The sequence below is a fragment of the Mastomys coucha genome, unplaced genomic scaffold (assembly GCF_008632895.1).
Source record: "Mastomys coucha isolate ucsf_1 unplaced genomic scaffold, UCSF_Mcou_1 pScaffold15, whole genome shotgun sequence".
Lineage (NCBI taxonomy): Eukaryota > Metazoa > Chordata > Mammalia > Rodentia > Muridae > Mastomys > Mastomys coucha.
The window spans coordinates 42,412,059-42,432,960 of NW_022196897.1; the positions used below are offsets into that span (position 1 = coordinate 42,412,059).

The 20,902-nt window shown below is 37.5% G+C and overlaps 1 pseudogene; it reads left to right on the plus strand.

Annotated features, from left to right (window-relative positions):
• The first annotated feature begins 6,687 nt into the window (after window positions 1–6,687).
• Window positions 6,688–20,902, plus strand: part of LOC116091645 — a 33,982-nt pseudogene continuing 19,767 nt past the window's right edge.

The window sequence follows — 20,902 nt, forward strand, 5'->3', positions numbered from 1 at the left end:
ACTTGGAGTGACCCTGATAGACCCATGTTTGAATGTTTGGACTATTGAGAGGTGTGGCCATGAGGAAGTAGGTGTGGCCTTTCTGGAGGAAGTGAATCACTGTCCAAGTGAGCTGTGAGGTCTCATTTGCTTAAGGTAGAACAGAAGCCCTATATTACTTTTAACTGCAGACGTAAAACTATATACAGACTCCCCAGTTGACTTTATAGTAACTAAGTATATACTGTTTTATCAAACTAAATTATACGCTATAATTTAAACATGTAGGGAATCTTGGAATCTATGCATCTTGTCTCTTGATTGTAAAAGATTTAATGTTTTAAATGATATGCACTACTACTTATTCTTTTTGTTTGTTCTGTTTTGTTTTTCGAGACAGGGTTTCTCCATGTAGCCCCCTCTGTCCTGGAACTCATTCTGTAGACCAGGCTGGCCTTGAACTCAGAAATCGGTCTGCCTCTGCCTCTCAAGTCCTGGGATTAAAGGCATGGGCCACCACTGCCTGGCTTACTTATTCTTTTTATCCTGTGTTGCCAAGCTGAATGTAAGGCCGGAAGGATAAAAAGAAAATATCCCTCTTTGGTTAGTTTGCATTTTGTTGCATTTTTTTTTGAGAATTTCACACATAAATACACTGTCCTTGAATTATTTGCACCCTTATTTGCCCCTCAAATTCCTTCTGTGTTTTCCCATCCTTTTTCTAATTCTTGACCTCTTCTTCTAATATATATTCTAATATTTGATATCCTCTAATATATCTTCTAATATTTATGAATACACACACAAATATATATATGTATATATATTCATTGATATTGCCTCTCTGAAGGAGAAAAAATTCAATCTCTCAACAGCCATTAACAGTTTGTGGCTTTTTATATATGAATCTGTGGGTTCAACTTCGAGAAATTTTCCTTTATTGATACTGGCATGTCAGCTGGTATGATCTTTTCAAGACTTCTGCAGGCAACCATATTGTTGCAAGTTCAAGGTTATTATACCCTTCTTTAATCAAAAGCCACTATGCTCCATAGCAATTCCCATCCTCAGGCTCTTATACTTTTCTCATACATTCTTTTATGAAAGTCCATGACACTTATGTACAGAGGTTGTATTAGAAACTTTAGACTTGACACTGAGCACCCAACAGTAACTTACACTCAGCAGCTTGACCCCTTGTGGATTTCGCTTTGGGTCTCTGTCTGATGGAAAAGTAAAATATGCATAGCAATTTTAACTTAGCAACATGGTTTCTGTGATCTTATTTAAAGACTTTATATGTCCGTGAGATCTTGCTGGAATAAAGACACATTCTTATTTCACAACTTTAATCTCATTAGTTAGAATTCTTTACTCCACACCTTTACTCCAAACAATAACATCTAACTGAGGGGCAAAGTGATGAATCAGAGAGAGGTTTGACAGAATGAGTCAAAGATAGGATATGCCTAACTCTCAGGAGAAAATCTATTTAAGAGCAACACAGGGAGATAGAAAGCAAGAGGAAGGGGAAGGAGGAAGGGAAAAAGAGGGAGAGAGAGAGGGGGTAAGGAGAGAGAGAAAGAGAGAGAGAGAGAGATAGAGAGAGAGAGACAGAAAAAGAGACAGAGAGAGAGAGAGAGAGAGAGAGAGAGAGAGAGAGAGAGAGAGAGAGAGAGAGCAGTTTGTCATTCACTTAGAAGTCAGTGCAGTGAGTCAAGCAGAGTTGAGTTTGGTTGTGAGTTCATGCAGTTCAATGAAGGTCAGCAGAGCCAGTTGAAGCCAGAGAACAAGAACAAGCCAGAAGATTAGAACAAATTGCCAGTTAGTTAGAGGCCAAGCATTGAGAAGCTGAGAAAAGCAAGACTGATCCAGTCAGCTCAAAGAGGTGTTTGAGTCAGAAAAGCTGAGTTGAACCAGACAGCCCAAGTTCAGAAGGAAATAGAAAAGGTGAGCTAATTCAGCAATAAGCCTTCTAGATCACAATTACACTGGTGAATAAAAGTTATTTTTACAAAAAGATAATAGTGAGAACCCCATTTATTTATGGGTATGCTGTAAGTATCTTGATGGCAGTTGGAAACTATTCCACTTTAACAACATGCTAGTGCAGTTTACTTTATAGGATCTAAGACCACTCTTACCATAATTTTAGGTTTATAGTTCTAACCATGAGTCTATCTAATTTAGCTCTATTTATGTCAATTACATATCTATTGGTTACTCTCAAGATACAAATGCCACTATTGCAATTGTTGGAAGTATCCTGATATCATTCTTGTATCATTCTTGTAGTTCACTGGCTATACTACTAAGTAAAGCTGTTGATAACTTTCCTTTTTAGATGCATACATAGCATTATTCTGAACACTATTAGAGTACGACTTAGGAAGGTGACTTCCAGGTGAGTAGAAATTTGGGAACCCTAAATATTTGACAGGAATATGTGATATCTTCTGCCATAGGATATTACCTTCACATTCTAATGTGTAGTCAAGAGCAGTAGCAATAGTCTATAGATTTGGAGGGGGCAATCTCTTTTACCCATCTGAGCAACAATTTGAAGAAAGGAATCTTTTGCTTTTCCATGAAGTATTTGTTAGATGATCAATAGCTCCTGCATGAATCATTACCCTGTCATATTTGGTAACTACATTGAATCCCTTTCTTTCTTTCTTTCTTTATATATTTACATGTACATATTACATACATATACATATACATATTACACATACACATTATATGTATATTGTATATACATACATATTTATATGTATGAATATACAATGTGTGTATGTAATATGTGTGTGGTTTGGGGTTGTAGATTCTTTAGCTGAGGTTAGAATCCTGATCTTTTAAATATCTTCAATGCAAAGATATGAATACAGGTATACTATATTCATTTTAACATCTCTGGAATACTTTGAGACATGAATTTAAAACAACATGTTCCTAATTACACTCTAAATTATATGGATACTATTTTCTAAGTTTACATATAAAGAAACTTGGTTTAACTCTTGTTAATATATCTAATCATTAATTAATAATCTCAGCCCACATCTCAAATTCCTAGTTTAATCTTACTGATAACACACAACATAAAAATAATGCTGAATACTCTTCTTATTACCATAATAATATTTAAATTACTATTTCTCTAAGGAAAATAGATTTTTGGTTAGTTCTAAGAAAATCATAAGTAACCATCCTAAAGTTTTATCATTGTTATTTTAAATTTATAATAAAAATAGAGCACCTAGTATTATATGAATGAATTGTCTGCTATCCATTTAGGGTGTAAAATTTTCCATAAAAAAACTTTCCCAGTATAATTCCCTAGACTCTGGAAACTATTATGAGTATTTTAAACTTGTAATAGTTCTAAAATCAGCAGAAAAATTAAGAAAAATGAATCAGAGATATTTGGTTTTAGGTTTGTGATGTAATAGATTAGAAAATATTATACCTGTGGTTTGTGGTTTGTACTTTGTGTATTCCGAACTTCTAGGCTAATATCCAATTATCAGAGAATGAATACCATGTGTGTTCTTTTGTGATTGGGTTACCTTAATCAGGATGATATTCTCCAGGTCCATCCATTTCCCCAAGAATTTCATAAATTCATTGTTTTTAAGAGCTGAGTAGTACTCCATTTTGTAGATGTACCACATTTTCTGTATCCATTCCTCTGTTGATGGACATCTGGGTTGTTTCCAGTTTCTGGCTATTTTAAATAAGGCTGCTAAGAACATTGTGGAGCATGTGTCCTTATTACACGTTGGAGCATCTTCTGGGTATATGCTCAGGAGTGGTATAGCTGGGTCCTCAGGTAGTACTATGTCCAATTTTCTGAGGAACCACCAAACTGATTTCCAGAGTGGTTGTACTAGCTTGCAATTCCACCAACAATGAAGGAGTGTTCCTCTTTCTCCACAACCTAGCCAGCATCTGCTATCACCTGAGTTTTTTATCCTAGCCATTCTGACTGGTGTGAGGTGGAATCTCAGGGTTGTTTTGAATTGCATTTCCCTGATGACTAAGGATGTTGAACATTTCTTGAGGTGCTTCTCAGCCATTCAGTACTCCTCACTTGAGAATTCTTTGTTTAGCTCTGTACCCCATTTTTTAATAGGGTTATTTGTTTCTCTGGAGTCTAACTTCTTGAGTTCTTTGTATATATTGGATATTAGCCCTCTATCAGATATAGGATTGGTAAAGATCTTTTCCCAATTTGTTGGTTGCTGTTTTGTCCTATTGACAATGTCTTTTGCCTTACAGAAGCTCTGCAATTTTATGAGGTCCCATTTGTTGATTCTTGACCTTAGAACATAAGCTATTGGTGTTCTGTTCACGAAATTTTCCCCTGTGCCTATGTGCTCAATAAAAACCACAAACCATAAGAAACTCAAGAAGAAGGAAGCCCAAAATGAGGATACTTCATTCCTTCTTAAAAGGGGGAACAAAATACCCATGGTAGGAGTTGTAGAGGCTAACTTTGGAGCAGAGACTAAAGGAAGGACAATTCAGAGACTGCTCCAACTGGGAATACTACCCATATTCAGTCATCAAAACTAGACACTATTTGGATGCCAACAAGTTTTGGATGACAGGAGCCTGATAGAGGTGTCTCCTGAGAGGCTCTGACAATACACGACTAATACAGAAGTAGAGGCTCACAGGCAACCATTGGACTGAGTACAGGGTCCCCAGTGAAGTAGCTAGAGAAAGGACCCTAGGAGCTGAAGGGTTTGCAGCCCCTTAGCATGAACAACAATATAAACTAACTAGTACACTCAGAGCTCCCAGGGACTAAAACTCCAACCAAAGAGTACACATTGGGGGAGCCATGGGACTCCAGCAGCATGTGTATAGCAGAGGATGGCCAAGTCAGTCATCAATGGGAGGAGAGGCCCTTTGCCCTGTGAAGGTTCTATGGCCCAGTGTAGGGGAATGCCAGGGCCAGGAAGTAGGAGAGAGTGGGATGGTGAGCAGGGGGAGGGGGAAGGGAACAGGGGATTGTTTTAGTTTTTTTTTTTTTTTTATTTATTTTTTCTTATTTTATTTTCTTTTTCTTTTTTCTTTTGGAGGGGAACCTGGGAAAGGAGATATTGTAAATAAAGAAAGCATCTAATAAAAAATAAAAATAAAAAAGAAAATATTATACATTTGTATCAGAAAAATATTGAATAATATGAATACTATTCAACATTTGGCAAACCAGTGTCCACAGGTAAAACCATCTCCATGCTACCCAGAGTGATATTTAAAGACACTAACAGCTGAGATTTGCCTACCTGGATAATCTAGATCATGAAATAAAGTAAACTCTTTATTATCTGTTTTGAGAGACTAAGAGCTGGAGCTTGATTGACCCTAGAGACATTTTTTTTCTCTCATGGTTAGTCAGGTCCTCACTATAGTCAATACATCACCCTAGCACTGTTTTTATTGCAAACTTATTGATCTAGAGCCTGTAGCCTAAACACCTTCAATGCTGAGCTCATATTCTTGGCCACTATCCACCTGCCATAGTCACCGCACACCCACACTCACACTCTGAGATAGTACATCAGCATCAGGGCTACTGAGATGAGTCACACTAGTTGACCAGGAAATTACTTGTTCTTTCATTCTCCCACTTCTTTGTTTTCCAAAGAAACAAAATTTAAAGCTTGTTCTCAACTTATTCCATCCATATTCCTTTATATAACCATTGTGCTTCCTTGCTGACATGAGCGCATTATATCATAAATTTCATCAAACCTGTTTGTGTCTTTCTACAATCTTAGAATGTACTCAAAAGCAATTTACAGGACTAGCTAGCAGTTACAATAATAGAAATTTGTCACAAAATCCACTCACTTTAGCATCTTGGCTGAGGTTAATGCAAATTATTTATTCCAGGCTAAATTATTAGTCAACTATCATATCACCTATGTATGGGAAATATATCTCATGTATAAATAAGAAGGAGCCAGATTAGAACAACCTCCCAGAGTTAGTTTGAGGATATATATATATGTATATATATATATATATATACATATATATATATATACATATATATATCCTCCATATAGATATATATGAGTGTACTGGCTGACTTTGTGTGTCAACTTGACACAGGCTGGAGTTATCACAGTGAAGGGAGCTTCAGTTGGGGAAATGCCTCCATGAGGTCCAGCTGTGGGGCATTTTCTCAATTAGTGATCAAGGGGGTAGGGCCACTTGTGGGTGGTGCCATCTCTGGGCTGGAAGTCTTGGGTTCTATAAGAAAGCAGGCTGAGCAAGCCAGGAGAAGCAAGCCAGTAAGGAACATCCCCTCCATGACATTTGTATCAGCTCCTGCTTCCTGACCTGCTTGAGTTCCAGTCCTGACTTCCTTTAGTGATAAACAGCAATGTGGAAGTATGCTGAATAAATCCTTTCCTCCCCAACTTGCTTCTTGGTCATGATGTTTGTGCAGGAATAGAAACCCTGACTAAGACAATGAGTTATAGAATAACTACCATTTTAAGAGGCTGTAGAAGAATTCAAAGTTTTAGAGGTGGGCTGAAAATAGCCTGCATAGAAAAGGTAACTAGCCACACCATTGCTGGGAGAGAGTTATGTTGGGATTGAATAAGGACCTAGCTGCTGGTCAGATTTGAGAGGAAAGATGCAGAACTTACAGGGTAATACACTTAAGCAAGTCAGGAGCAGGAAATGGCAGGTCAGGCCTTGAGGGATGAGCAGGAGGATGCTGAGACAGTTGAGAAGGCTGTGTCAAAATCAGTGAGTCAAGCTGAGTCACAGAGGCCTGTCCTTTTGGAGCCATATCATTTCAATGTTATGTGCCTATCACTTCATCATGTCCAAATGAGAGATTACTAGTTTTTTGTAAAAGTAACTTTTGTAATTGTCTGATGTAATTGTCATCTTGGAAGCTTAGTACTCATAAAGCTCATTCTTTCTGATTCTTTGTAGACATTCGCTGGCTGGTTCAACTCAGTTCTTCTGGCTCAAACTCTTCCTTAAGCTGACTAATTCAATCTGGCTTCTTTCAGCTTCTTACTGAATTGCTCTGCTTGGCCTTTAACTAACTCTGAGAGGTTGTTCTAATCTTCTGGCTCTTTCTTATTTTCTGTCTTCTATTGCCTCTGCTGACCTGCACTGAACTTTGTGGACTCAGAAATGAACTCAACTCCATTGCCCTATACTCTCTGGACTGATTCTCTGTGCTGCTCTTAAACAGTCTATCCTTCCTTTGCTGTTCTTATGAGAGCTGAGCATATCCTATCTCTTACTTATTCTGTCAAATCCTTCTCTAATTAGTCACTTTTTCTGTCCATCAAGTGTATGTCACCTTTAAACATGAATAGTTTCTTCTAAAAACTAATTTTACTTGATAGGAGCATGCTAAGGACATATCTCTATGCCAGCCAGATGGATTAAAGGTGTGTGGCATGTCTTCATTCTGGCCAGATCACACAGACCTAGGTCTTTGGACATGATTCCTTGCTGGATTAAAATTTCTTTACATTCTTTCCTCTCTTAAAGTGTGTCTGATAAATTGTTGAATTTGTTTGTTCTTGATATGATTTTAATACACTCATGTGTCCCTACTACAGGGATTCTCAACCTATGGGTAAAAACCCCTTTGGGATATACTGCATACCAGATATTTACATTAAATTCCATAATGATAGCAAAATTACAGTTATGAAGTAGCAACAAAAATAATTTTTTTTTTTTTTTGGTTTTTCGAGACAGGGTTTCTCTGAGTAGCCCTGACTGTCCTGGAACTCACTTTGTAGACCAGGCTGGCCTCAAACTCAGAAATCTGCCTGCCTCTGCCTCCCAAGTGCTGGGATTAAAGGCATGCGCCACCACCGCCCAGCAACAAAAATAATTTTATGGTTGCTGGTCACCACAACATGAGGATCAGTATTAAAGGGTCACAGCATTAGAAATGTTGAGAACCACTGCTTTCATTTATAACTATTTCAAATCAAAGGAAAAGGTGTCTCCTCTTATCTTTTCAGGCATTTATCAGCCTATGCTGAATGTGTCATGCCTGACAATGCAGTTTTTGGGCCTACCATAGGCTGGAATTATATTTCTACCTCAAAATGAAGTTTAAAAAAAAATGTTTGTAAAATGGAGTCTTCTAGTGCAATGAACATTCTAAAACACAATGTCTTATGTAATATGCTGTAACTTAGGTTAGTGTTGAAGTTGGTCTGTTATGTACTGTAATGCTATATCCTGGTCCCCAAGGTCTTGTTGCCCCCAGGGACAAGGACATGCTCATGTATGTCAAGTGATGCTATATAATCTTACTCCTTAATTTAAAACTATTGGTTGAATAAAGATACCTACAGCTTATAGCTGGGTAGAAGAGAGATTAGGAAGAGTTTTGGATCTGGAGCTTTGTGTCCAAGCAGAATCATGAGAGAAGAAGAGAAGGGAAGAGACAGAAGAAGATGCCATGGGGTAGTGAATAATAAAAACATGGCAATTCGACCTGGTCAATTAGAGTAAGAGCAGCTTAGGCAAAACATAGCAAATTATAATTCAGGGTTATTGACAAGGAAGTAGACAAAATAGCCATAAAGAGTTGATATCTGCCTAGCTCTAATGCTGTTAGGACTTATTATAAATGTAAGGTTTTTATCTTTTACATGGGAATTGAATGATCAAAAGCAGAGTAGAAACCCCCAACTAATATTAATATTAGCCCCAACAGAATAGGGCAGAGCCTGATCACAACACTTGTATTATTACCCTCACCCCTGCTTGATGGCTTTGCATAATCATCCCTTTAGGAACTGTAACTATTATTTCAGTGAAAACTTCCCCCAGATCTGTTGGTCCTTCCATGTCTCAAATATTTTATTTTTAATTAAGGGTATGCGTGCCTGGTTTTAGTTAGGCATGTAGGTTTGTGTGTGCATGAGCACAAGCGTTCAAGGAGGCCAGAGGCATAGGGCTCCCCAGACTGAGAGGTAGAGGTGGTTTTGAGCTACCCAGCCTTGGTACTTGTAACTAAACTTGAATACTCTGTAAGGGTTGCAAATACTTAACCACTGAGACGCCACTCCAGCCTCTAATATACTAATTTTTAAGCCACAAGTTTGTAAGAACCTTTAAATAATAATATCGATATATTATTAGCAGTAGCAGTGCTACTACCACTATCATGTCCACTACTAGTAGTGGTACCACTCGTAGTACTAGTGGTCATGGTAATGGTAGTAAAGTGAGACTCTCTTGGTGAGACAATGTAGAGGGAGTTACCCTAATTGTTTGACTAACTATATAAAGACTGCAGAAGCTAATCACTAGGCAAAGACTGGGGGCAGATTTTCCGGGTCCCAGAGAGGACGAGGAGGACACGATAGAAAAAGAATGGCTCTTCGGCCAAGCAGGGGAGAGGAGACAGGCACCATGTATTCCGATTAGTTCAGGATAGACCCAGTGGCAGCCTCCGCCACTGGAAGAATTACAACCTAGGATAACAGATGAGCGTAGAACAAGAGATTTCCAGCCCAGCCGTTGCGATGTCTGGCGGATTTTAAATGTTAAGATGATCTGGTGTTTTCCATTCGTGATGATTCATGTGAGCAAGAGACAGAGTTTATTAGCTGCATGGCACTCATTGGTGTTCGGTCGGCAGAGCTAGTAGCCACATGGGTGGATGGTCTGTGGAACAAGGGAAAACGAGTGTTAGCTCCAGGCATTCTCCGGAGAGAAAGTTGTTGAAAAGCTTAGCAAAGCCAGCCTGAAGAATAGGCAGCGGTTTAGGAAAGAAACTAGCCAGCAACAGTGGGCCGGTTCTTGCAGCACAACTGGGATCTCGGAAAAGCTTTAGTTAGCAGCTGGGGCTGAATATACAACAGACTACTAGTTTCAGAGCCTAGCAGGAGAATGTGCTTTTTATAAAATTACATGCAACAAGACAACTGCTTGTGTGAGGGTTTTACCTGTAGGGATCACATTAGATTCTTATGATGAAGAGCCTAGGTGGATCCTCTAGCAGCTTGTGGGAGAGAAGTCTGTTTTGAAATGAGGCAATTCATTCTCTATTTGGCAATATCATTTCTTTAAATATGCATTAGTTTACATGCTTCCTCAGTGCAGTGAGTGAACGGTGAAAGAGAAAACTAAAAAGGTCACATTATAGGGGCACAGCCTCAATAAAGCAGATTTAATCAAAAATTACTTCTTTTCTTCCATGCCTTACAAGTGCACTGAAATGCACTGCAGTCATAGTATATGGCCATTTCGGCAACAGGTGTGGATACATATTTTATCTAGATAGGAGTTTTCAGGAAAGCCCAGGACTAGAGGAGAAGTAAGAATAAAGATGCTATTAGTAAGAAATTTAAAGCTTGTCACAAACATTTGACATAACCTACCTTCAATAAGGAGTGATGCAAACCCATGTGCCTATCAACCTCAGGTCCAATTATCCTACATAGAATCCAATTTTCTATTGAAAATAATTGTGAGTCATTTTAAAAGATGAAAGAAAAAAACAAGTTTCGTAGCTGTAATCAAGTAGGATAAATATGTCAAATTATTTTAAGTGAAGAGATCTAGTGGGGAGATAGCATACAGCTTATACAAATGAAGAATTGAAATGCCAAGGAGAGGGGACACTTAACATTAACTAATTGACAAATCTTTAATTTTTTCTTTGTTTTTGAGATTATTATAAACTCACATAATTTCTTTTTTCCCCTTTCCCACTTCAACTCCCCTAATATAATTCTTGCTCTCTTTCAAATTCATGTTCTGTTTTTCATTGATATTATATGCATATATACACATAATATATGTATACATATGCATATATAGTTAGATGTGAGAGTAGAGGCTCAGTAACAGTTTTAGTCAGAATATATATGTATGCACACATACACACACATATATATGTATGTAAATAAATATGTAAACACACATACTATTATGTAAGTTTAAACACATATAATGCATATATAATACATATATAATACATGTGTATATGTACACATATTTGTGTGTGTATATATATATATATGTATATACATACATATACTTAAATATAACCTGCATCAACTATATAATGTCTTATATGCATGTTTTCAGGGCTGACCACTTAGTATTGGATAAGGAGTTGATATATTTGTCCTAAAAATTATAGTTTCTCTGAGTATCATCATTCCTTCGTTGCTGAAACTTCTTTGTGTAGGATTGAGACCTTTTCTCCCCATCCATGCTGACATGTCTATTGTTGTCTTTACTCAGCTTAAGTTTATGCAGTCACACTGTTAGAGTGTATGGATGCAGTTTCTGAGATCACTAGGATATGTAGTCTCACCACAAACTCCCTGATTCCCTGGCCCTTACAATCTTTCTGCCTCCTCACTTACAATATTCGCTGTTGATCAGAGAAACTCAGGTTACCTGAGAAGTGGATCCAAATTCAAACAGCGAGTGAATTCTTCAGACATAATATTCTTAGTGGCAGAGCAAATGATTGTTAAATTTTACTGTGCATCGAGATCACTGGAAGACTCATAAAACATGGATATTTTTTCTTTTCCAAGAGTTTTTGATTCATTTCAGCTATAGTATGGTCTGCCATGAACTGACAATTCTTCAGGCAAACTTCAAGTCACCAATCCAGGCACTGCTGTCTAAGATCACTGTATTAAGCTACATATTAGCTCTTTGTGTTTTGCATTTACAAAATACATAGAAATAATTTTAAATTGTCTGTTTTTTTGGGAGAAGACTAAATCAAAATGAATGATATGCCTTGAGAAAGCCAGTGTTTTAAAATAAACTTGGTAATTAAAAATATTATAGTGAATTTTCATTCTGTTCCCTATAATTATAATAAAAATCAAACTATTTTGGAATGTTTAGAATACATACATATTTAATATTTTATGAATAGCTTTCTCTGGTAATTCTATCCAGGCTATTTGCTTACCATTTCTCTATTATTCAGGAAAAATATCATACCTTTTAAAGTAATAGATTTAATACAAATACTCAGTTTTGACTCTGGGATTCTAGGGCACATAATAATTTCCATTAGAAGTAGGGAAAGCCTGGCATACTCCTCACATGCTCTTGTTTCTTATTAATTACATGGATTCCCTTCAAAGACCACATAACCCAATGTTTTCCTTTAAAATCTGTCTTAGATTGATATAAATATTTTCTCTGGAATTTCTGAATGACAGTTCAAGACTCAGTACTAATGACCCATCTGCAGCAGATCAGAGTCCTGCTTCAGTGACTCTGGGGTGTTCCCATGAAGTTTTCCTATGGCTTTCTTGTTACTAAAACAGAGGAAATAAAAGAGAACTCTGCCAGGAGTCCACTAATCATGAGTCTGTGCAACACTGACAGCTAATCTCCTCTTCCTGTTAATAGATGCAGGTGCCTAGAGGGGCTTAAGATTTTCCTAGCTTAATAAGAAGAAAAAGATTGAAGCAGAAGCAGAGATGGATAATTGCACAGCTTGCAGCTATGGCGGCCTTCCTTAAAGGAGGAAGCTCAAAGAGAAGGGCCCAAAAGTTGTCTACAAAGCAAATCTAAAGCAAATGATTTGGTGTGTGGGAGGGTAAAACAAGAAGATTTCTAGGAGGGTGAAGGTAGTGTTGACTGCATTTGGTGTACAGAATGAGACACAGTTACAAAGACAATGAGAACAATAAAAATAGCAAGTTATTTTGAGTGCATCAGCATTTGCACCTTCAATTAAAATCCCTTATTAAATTTCTCTCGGTAGCCTTTCCCATTTTATAAAGCAAAGGTCCTCACTGAACTGATCTCCATGAACATGCTTCTGAACACATCCTAAAAATTTACCAAGTGAGCACAAAACCCTTCTGGCTTTAAAAATTCATTGTAGTTGCCACTTTAGGAAGTCATTAAACCTTGCAGTGTTCAGATGTTTCATGAACATTTGAAGACATGAAGCTTGTGATACAGAAAGGTCATATGTGTGTTTGGAATTCAAATTATTTCTGGCTTTTGCAGCCTTCTTTTTATGCTAGTTTAGTTTCAAGTTAAACAAGTAGTTATTCTCTACTCTTATAAGAATCCTTTCCCCCAAAATGAAAAGAGTAAAGAAGAAAATAAGAAGTTATATACCATAGAGCAAGTCTTGCCCATTAATTGAAATTATGGCTTAAAAACTTCAACAGTAACAGTATTCTACAGGAGTTCTTAGATAATGCAAATTCAGTTTCACAAGAAAGATATGAAGCAAGTTAACACTTAAATAGAGCAAAATCATTGCTAGCTACCTACTAGAATCCCCCCATATTTAGAAAGCTGAGTCTGTACTCTCTGGCTGGAGTTTTAGTCCCTCGGAGCTCTGAGGGTACTAGTTAGTTCATATTGTTGTCCCTCCTAAGGGACTGCAAACCCTTCAGCTCCTTGGGTCCTTTCTCTAGCTCCTAAAACTCCAATAAAGAGTACATACACATGGGGGGGGGTGTGGAAACTCATGGCTCCAGCAGCATGTGTACAGCAGAAGATGGCCAAGCCGGTCATCAATGGGAGGAGAGGACCTTGGCCCTGTGAAGGTTCTATGCCCCAGTGTAGGGGAATGCCAGGGCCAGTAAGCAGGAGAGGGAGAGGGTGGGGTGGTAAGCAGGGGGGTAGGGGAGGGAACAGGGGATTGTTTTATTTTATTTTCTTCTTTTCTTTTCTTTTTCTTTTTCTTTTTTTTTTTTGCTTTTTGTTTTGTTTTGTTTTATTTTTAGAGGGGAAGCTGGGAAAGGAGATATTGTAAATAAGAAAACATCTAATAAAAAAATAAAAAATAAAAATAAAGGCCCAAGTTCAGAAAAAAAAAGTCTGAAAGGCAGACAATAAGAAGTAACTTATGTGGTGATTTATATGATAATGGACTCCCCATAGGCTCAAATATTTGAATGCTTAGTCCTTAGTGGATGTAACAGTGTGGCGTTGGTGGAGATGTATCATTGTAGGGGTGGGCATTGAGGCTTCAAAAATCCACATCATTCCCAGTGAGCTCTCTCTTCCTTCCCCTCTCCCCTCCTCCTTCTCCTCTCTCCCTCTTCCTCTTCTTCTCTTTCCTCCTCCCTGTACCCCCTCTCTCTTTGACTCATGGCTATAGACCAGATATAAATTCTCAGGTACTGGGCCAACACCATGCCTGCCTGCTGTCTTCCTCCCAGTCATTATGGTCATGGACTGTAAACTCCAATACACTATTCTGTAAGTTCCTTAGGTCATTGGACTTTATTACAGCCATCAAAAACTAGCTAAGAAAATGAACAGCTATTTAATTGTAAATGGAAGTATATGTCATTTAGCAAGAACCAAAGTTTTCTCAGGAGAGTCTGAGAATGATTACACAGATCAGAACGTCTGAGCTAATTAGAAATTAGGGGAGTTTTCAGTGTTACAGAGTATCATCAAGATGTCCTCTAAAGAAGTTTTCACAGCCTACCCTGTGTTGGTTAAATGCTAAAGATAATTGCAGAGGCACCAATATATGTTGGTGTCGTGTGTCATATTACAGAAAGAAAACTCAACATTTTCCATTGGACTAATTTGTCCAAGAGCAAGCTCAAGTGTGGATTCTCTACTTCTCTCCCTGTATCGTCTGTTTGTCTGGAGTTTGTGGTTACCAGGCTGATATACCTATGAATCTGATTGTGACCCTACGGCTGTTTATCTGTGCCTCCCTTATGTTTAACCCTGAATCTGAATGGCCCTAACAAAGAATTCACTCTATGTTTATTGAATATCACAGAACACTATCACATCAGAAAGAATTCTTTATAGAAGTCTTTAACAGAGTACCACAAGGGGTTCAGTTACTTTATTAACTCTGACTAAGAATAGTAAATAATACTTCAAGCATATAGTATCAGTCTACATCCATCATTTGTTTCAACATTTAAGATAGATACTTGCTGTGTAAGTTTGTTTATGAAACCTGTTAGCTACTCATGCATGCCTATATTATGCTCAGTTAAGGACCTGTAGGGATACGTAATTTAAATTTAAAACTATGCATTCTTTTAGGCTATAGAAAACAATTACTTTGAAAATTCAAGACATGTAATGATATTTGTTATATTGGTCTCTTAAAGGCAGGTTAAACATATAAGCAGAGGACACACCAGGAGACCAGACTATCTCATGACCTCAAGGTGTATTATTAACCGAGTTATGAAATCCAGCAAGAATTCCAGAGTCTTTGAATGTTAAGTAATTTCAAGAAATTATATTCTTGTATCCACCTACCACATACAGTTTCTAGTGTCCACCTTTCAGACAACAGTCAAACATGGAACAACTTGTGAATGTGAGAGTGTATATGGGAGATAGAGTGGTCCTTCTCCCTCTCCTTTCCTAACAAAATACAGGTCAGGAAAAGATAAATGGAAGTAATTTGATTATCTAGTGTGTCGGTAGTTATGATGGTTTTTATATGCTTAGCCCAGGGAGTGGCACTATTAGAAATATGGCCTTGTTGGAGTAGGTATGACCTTGTGGAGATGGTGTGTCTCTGTGGGCGTGAGCTTTAAGACCCTCATCCTAGCTTCCTTCAAGGGATTCTTCTACTAGAAACCTTCAGATGAAGATGTAGAATTCTCAGTTCCTCCTGAACCATGCCTGCCTAGATGTTGGCATGCTCTCACTTTGATGATAATGAATTGAACCTCTGAACCTGTAAGCCAGCCACAAATAAATGTTATCATTTATAGGACTTGCCTTGGTCATGGTGTCTATTCACAGCAGTAAAACTCTATGGGTTAAAATAGTGTCTGAAGTCAGCCCCAGAGCTCAGGCCACTTGGGGAGGTGGGAGATGCGGGAGTTTTGACTCTTCAGACCCCATGCTGGTGCTGAGCAGGTGTTGGTCTATGAGAAGCCGCTGGACCCCCGCTCAGGGAGTCGGGGAGTGCAGTCTGAGTCTGAGGTCCCCGGGGACTGCCGGAGTCATCAGATTTTCAGACTCCTGTGCACTGCACATGCCACTTGTGGCTGAGGAAGAGCTGAGAATGGAGTGGGGGCCCACTGGCTGGATCTAGCCTGGAGCCAAAGGAGAAAGAGAGATGTGAGCTCTGGCTGTGTCCCTCAGGGAGGAGAGTCCTTGGCTTGCTCAGCCTCTTGCTTGGCTTAGTGGAGACTGGCTAGGAGCACTGAGAGTTTTTTGTTTTTTGTTTTTGTTTTTGTTTGTTTGTTTGTTTTTGCGGGAGAATAAGTGGCTGGCTCTTTAGACAAAGTCCTGCTCCTTTGCTCCCCACAGTGAATCCCGATGAACAGAGACAGTTCATACTTTTAAGGCATTTATTGTCATGGTGGAGAATGGTGATGTTGACCATACCCCCCTTTCTCAGGGTGGGCCTGAGGTTAAGTACCTTTTCTGGGAACAGTGTCTGGGAAGGGGAGTTGGCTACACCCGTTAGGCCTTTAGGTATCTCATTAAAATGGAGATCTGTCTTGAGGCTATGTGACCCATGGTCACATATTCTACCTGTGGAGGGGCTTGCAGAGTTTCCCTTATGTGATTGATGGCCACAGACTTAAGGAGTGTAGAGCTGCACCTTCATGTCAGGAGCCTGGTGTCTAGGAGCATGGCAAAACTCCTACAGATCCTGGAAAGATTATCCCCTTCTGGGTCACTAGGGTTTCCAACCTAGCTCAACCAGAAACCAGGCTGTCTGTCACAGCCTACCACCCCACAAAACCCTAATTAAGACAGTAGATTTGTTAGCATAAGATAAATCAGAATCACTAAGAAAGATGGACCCTCATTTGAGGAATTCCACTTCATCAGGTTGGTCAGATCTTTGCAAACATTCTTATTAGGGATTGATGCGAGTGGGCACAGCCCACTGTAGATGGTGCCAGCCTTGAGAAGGTGGTCTTGGGTTGTATAGAAATGCAAGATGACTAAGTCATGTGGGTCAAAAAATAACAATGTTCTTTCATACTGTTCTATTTCCTATCTTTATAGGTTACTGCCTTGTTGTTATTGATGATGGACTGTAATACATAAATGAAATAAACTGTTTCCTCCACAAACTTGTTGAGTCATGGCATCTTATTACATCAATTAAAAGTAAATAGTGCAACCAGTTTATAAAACACAAAGGCTTTCAGATTGAAGACTGAAAGGCCTAGGCTTTTCTATCCATTTGAAGACTTATAGACAGTCATGTAAAACTGTGATTGGAAAAGAATGGGTGACTCCATATTAACAGAATCAGTGAGAAAGCATAGCCAGATTTCTGTGATATTCCTCTCAGCCTCTCTTTACAGCAGTTCCCTCAACGTAAGCACAAGGCAGGAAGGACTGTGAAATGAGTATCTTGAGTTCTGCTAATAGGGGAGGTTGATTGGAAAATCTCTTTTATTATTGACTCCTAGACAGAAAATTAGGGCAAGTTAATAATACTATATTGAGTCTTTGTGGCTTTTTTAAGGAGGATGGAATCTCTTTTCTGTAGCTTACTTTGGGGAAAAGAAGTTACTGTTTCTGTATGGAGAGGGAACATGTATAGTCATGTGTGTATACTATTGTGTAGGTGCAAGCGTACATTAGGTCAGATATAAATGCTGGGTATCATTCCTCAAGTGACACTTATGTTGTTATAAGGTCTCTCGTTAGCATGTAAATGATCAAGCAGACTAGACTGGATACTCTGCAAGCCACAGCAATAGTACTTAAAAGACTAGTCCAGTTCTGGGAAAACAAGAATCACAGGACCACCATTTCTAGTTTAGTATGTGAGTGTTGGGACTGAATTCAATCCCCTCCCTGTGTGGAAAACACTTTACTATGTAAGCTACCTCCCAGACACTGGTTTACTTCTCTTATAAACTTTTGATTTCATCTGTGTTTTGACTGAAAAGTGGTTTTAAAATCATTTTCAATATATTTTCTTTCTCTTCTTTGTAATTGTTTTGAACTGTAGGCCAGTCACTGGTTTGAGTTTTTTTACTTGATTATGTGTTACTTATTTAATTATTTAAGAACTTAAAAAAGATAAAATTATTGGATGTGAATTTTTATTTTAGTCATTTCTATATATATTTTAATGAATTTTATATATCATTTCAAAGTATATTAAATTTCAATATTTACATAATATATATCATAATAAATGTATATCACTTTAAATAATTTCTTCTCTATTTGAAATGCTGTTATCGTATGTTTATTATGAAGATAATTTAATGCACTTTAGAAAATTTTATGAGGATTAGATATCATAAAGATTGCAAAGTACTTAAAATATTTCCATCTTAAATAAATGCTTAAACAGTAAGCACTTATATCTAAGGATTTTTTGCACTATAGGTAAAAATTAAGGCCACATTATTAATTCCAAAAGAAAAAATTAGGGGAGGTTTATAAAACTATACTGAAGCTTTATGGTTTGTTAGAGGATGGAATCTGGTTTCTATGGCTTGCTTTGGGAAAGAGAAATGACTGTTTCTGTATGTAGAGGGAGCTTGTATAGTCATGTGTGTACAATCTGGTGTGGATTCAATAGGGTTTGAATAAATTACTCTCTTGATAGCTTAATATTTGCTTTTTTGTATATTATACTCAAGAGGTTATTGTCCTTGAGTTTACCACTCACCACTTTGTGGTAAGATGAATGTCATGAGAATTATTATATTTTAATGATAATTTATAAATGTTTACTTGTCTGTCATTTTTTAACAATAGCTTATCATGCATAATCTACTCTTCACTACATGAATGCTTTTATAATTGTACATTATAAAATGTTTGAATTAATGAGAATTGAAGATTATCAAATGGTATAATTGTGAATAGGAGAGATTGGAAATGGATTGCTAATGCTTATAATGTAGAATCACTTACAGAAACACACACACACAAAAGCAATATACATATTCCTAAACTTTCACAATACATACATATATACACAAGTACATACATTTACACACACATGCATGTATAGCTATAGACACACACCCAGATACACACAGAAAGAAACACACACACACACACCCTTGAACTTGCTACCACTGTCCTATCCAACCTCTACTAGGTGAACTTTCTGTTTAAATGTCATTCTAGGTAACAAAATTCTTTTAAGACACAAGGAGCTTAAGGGTAATAAATGTACTCATGGTGTTCTTCCAGACTCTTGAGTACTGAAATTAAAGGTGTGCTTCACCTGACCATTAATATAAAGTTTTATATTCAGATAATATAAAATGGGCACACCATCTATATTGTATGGACCAATTGCATTCATTTGTATAATGTAGACTTAATCTCAGTTGCTCGAGTTGCTTTCAACCATCAGGGTTGGCAGTGCTAAGCTATAGAAGAACATGCCAAAGTTGTGACTGTGCCTGGCCTATGATAAAGCAACAGCAGGCATAAGTAGCAGTGTTTTGAAGAACACGGTGAGATGAATCTAAAGTATTTGTGAAGCAATGGTTCAAGATCAGGTAGTTTACCAGGACCTGGTAATTTCTTAAATGAAGAAGAAAAAATACTTTCAATATGCAAGCATTCTTTCTGTTAAAATGCAGTGTCTTCAAGGAAAGATGAGGCTTGATAAAATATTCTTTCAAAACAATGTTGTAATATAAATGGTGAGAAATCTTGAGTAATATTTTTTTCCTAGAATAAATATTGGTCCATCTCTTCTTTCATAGTTTTATTATGTATATAAATTTTACTTATGTCATAAAGGAGACAAGTTTTAGATTTGTCATCCATCTTATGTTTGCTTTTATTTCATTATTTTCTTCATTGAAGTTCATTTTTAATTGAATTCTACTTCTTTTGAGTTTAACTGTTACATTTTGCTTTAACACTTCATTAAATTAAAATTTTTTTATGTTTTAAAATTATTTTTAAAAGATTAAATTCCAAATATAAAATTCCTAAAGTTTGCACTGATTCTTTTTTTCTTTAAAATTTTTACTCCCCACCTCCTCACCCCCACCATCCACTCCTCCTTATCTCTTCAGAAAAGGGCAGACATTTCATAGATACCCACCAAGCATGGCATACCAAGTTGCAGTAGGACTAGGCACCTCCTTTCATATTAGGACTAAATGGAAGAACAGAGTGAGGTAGAGTCTCAGGAACAGGCAGAGCAGTCAGAGTAAGTCCTTGCTCACCATTAAGAATTCCACAGGAAGACTAAGCTATGCAAGTGGAACATACATGCAGAATGTATAGGTCAGTGTCATCTAGGCTCCCTGGTTGTCAGATCTGTTTCTGTGGGAACCTATGAGACCAGATCACCCTAGCTAAGACTCCTAGCAATGGGGGATACACAACCTGAACAGGCCATCTTCTCTAACTAGACAAGACTTTCTGTGCAGGAATTGAAACACCCACTCAGCCACAAAATGTTTGACATACAATTTGTTGTGCCCACAAAGTGTTCTAGGGTAAAGATGACACAGAAATTGTGGGAGTAATCAACCAATGATTGTTCTAGCTTAACATGTATCCATGAGAGGGAGACTACCCTTGATATTAGACACTAGATGGCCAAGACACTTGTATAGCCAAGAGAAACCTAGTATAGAACCAAACATGACTAGCAAATAAAAGTAAATGAAATGATTTCTAATGATATTCTACTATACTCATAGATTGGTGCCTAGCCTGTTTATCATCAGAGAGGTTTCACCCAGCAAATGATGAAAACAGATGCAGAGATGCACAGACAAACATTAGGCAGAGTTTGGGGAATTCTACAGAAGATTTAGAGGAGGTGGAGGAAGAATTGTAGCAGCCGGAGAAGTCAAGAACACCACAAAAAAAAAAAACCACAGAGTTAAAAATCATTTTTTTGCACAATTAGATAAATCTTTTACCAAATTATCTTCATCTCTTACTAAATAATCTTCATCACATTCCTTTCTGTCTTGAGGTTCTGTTT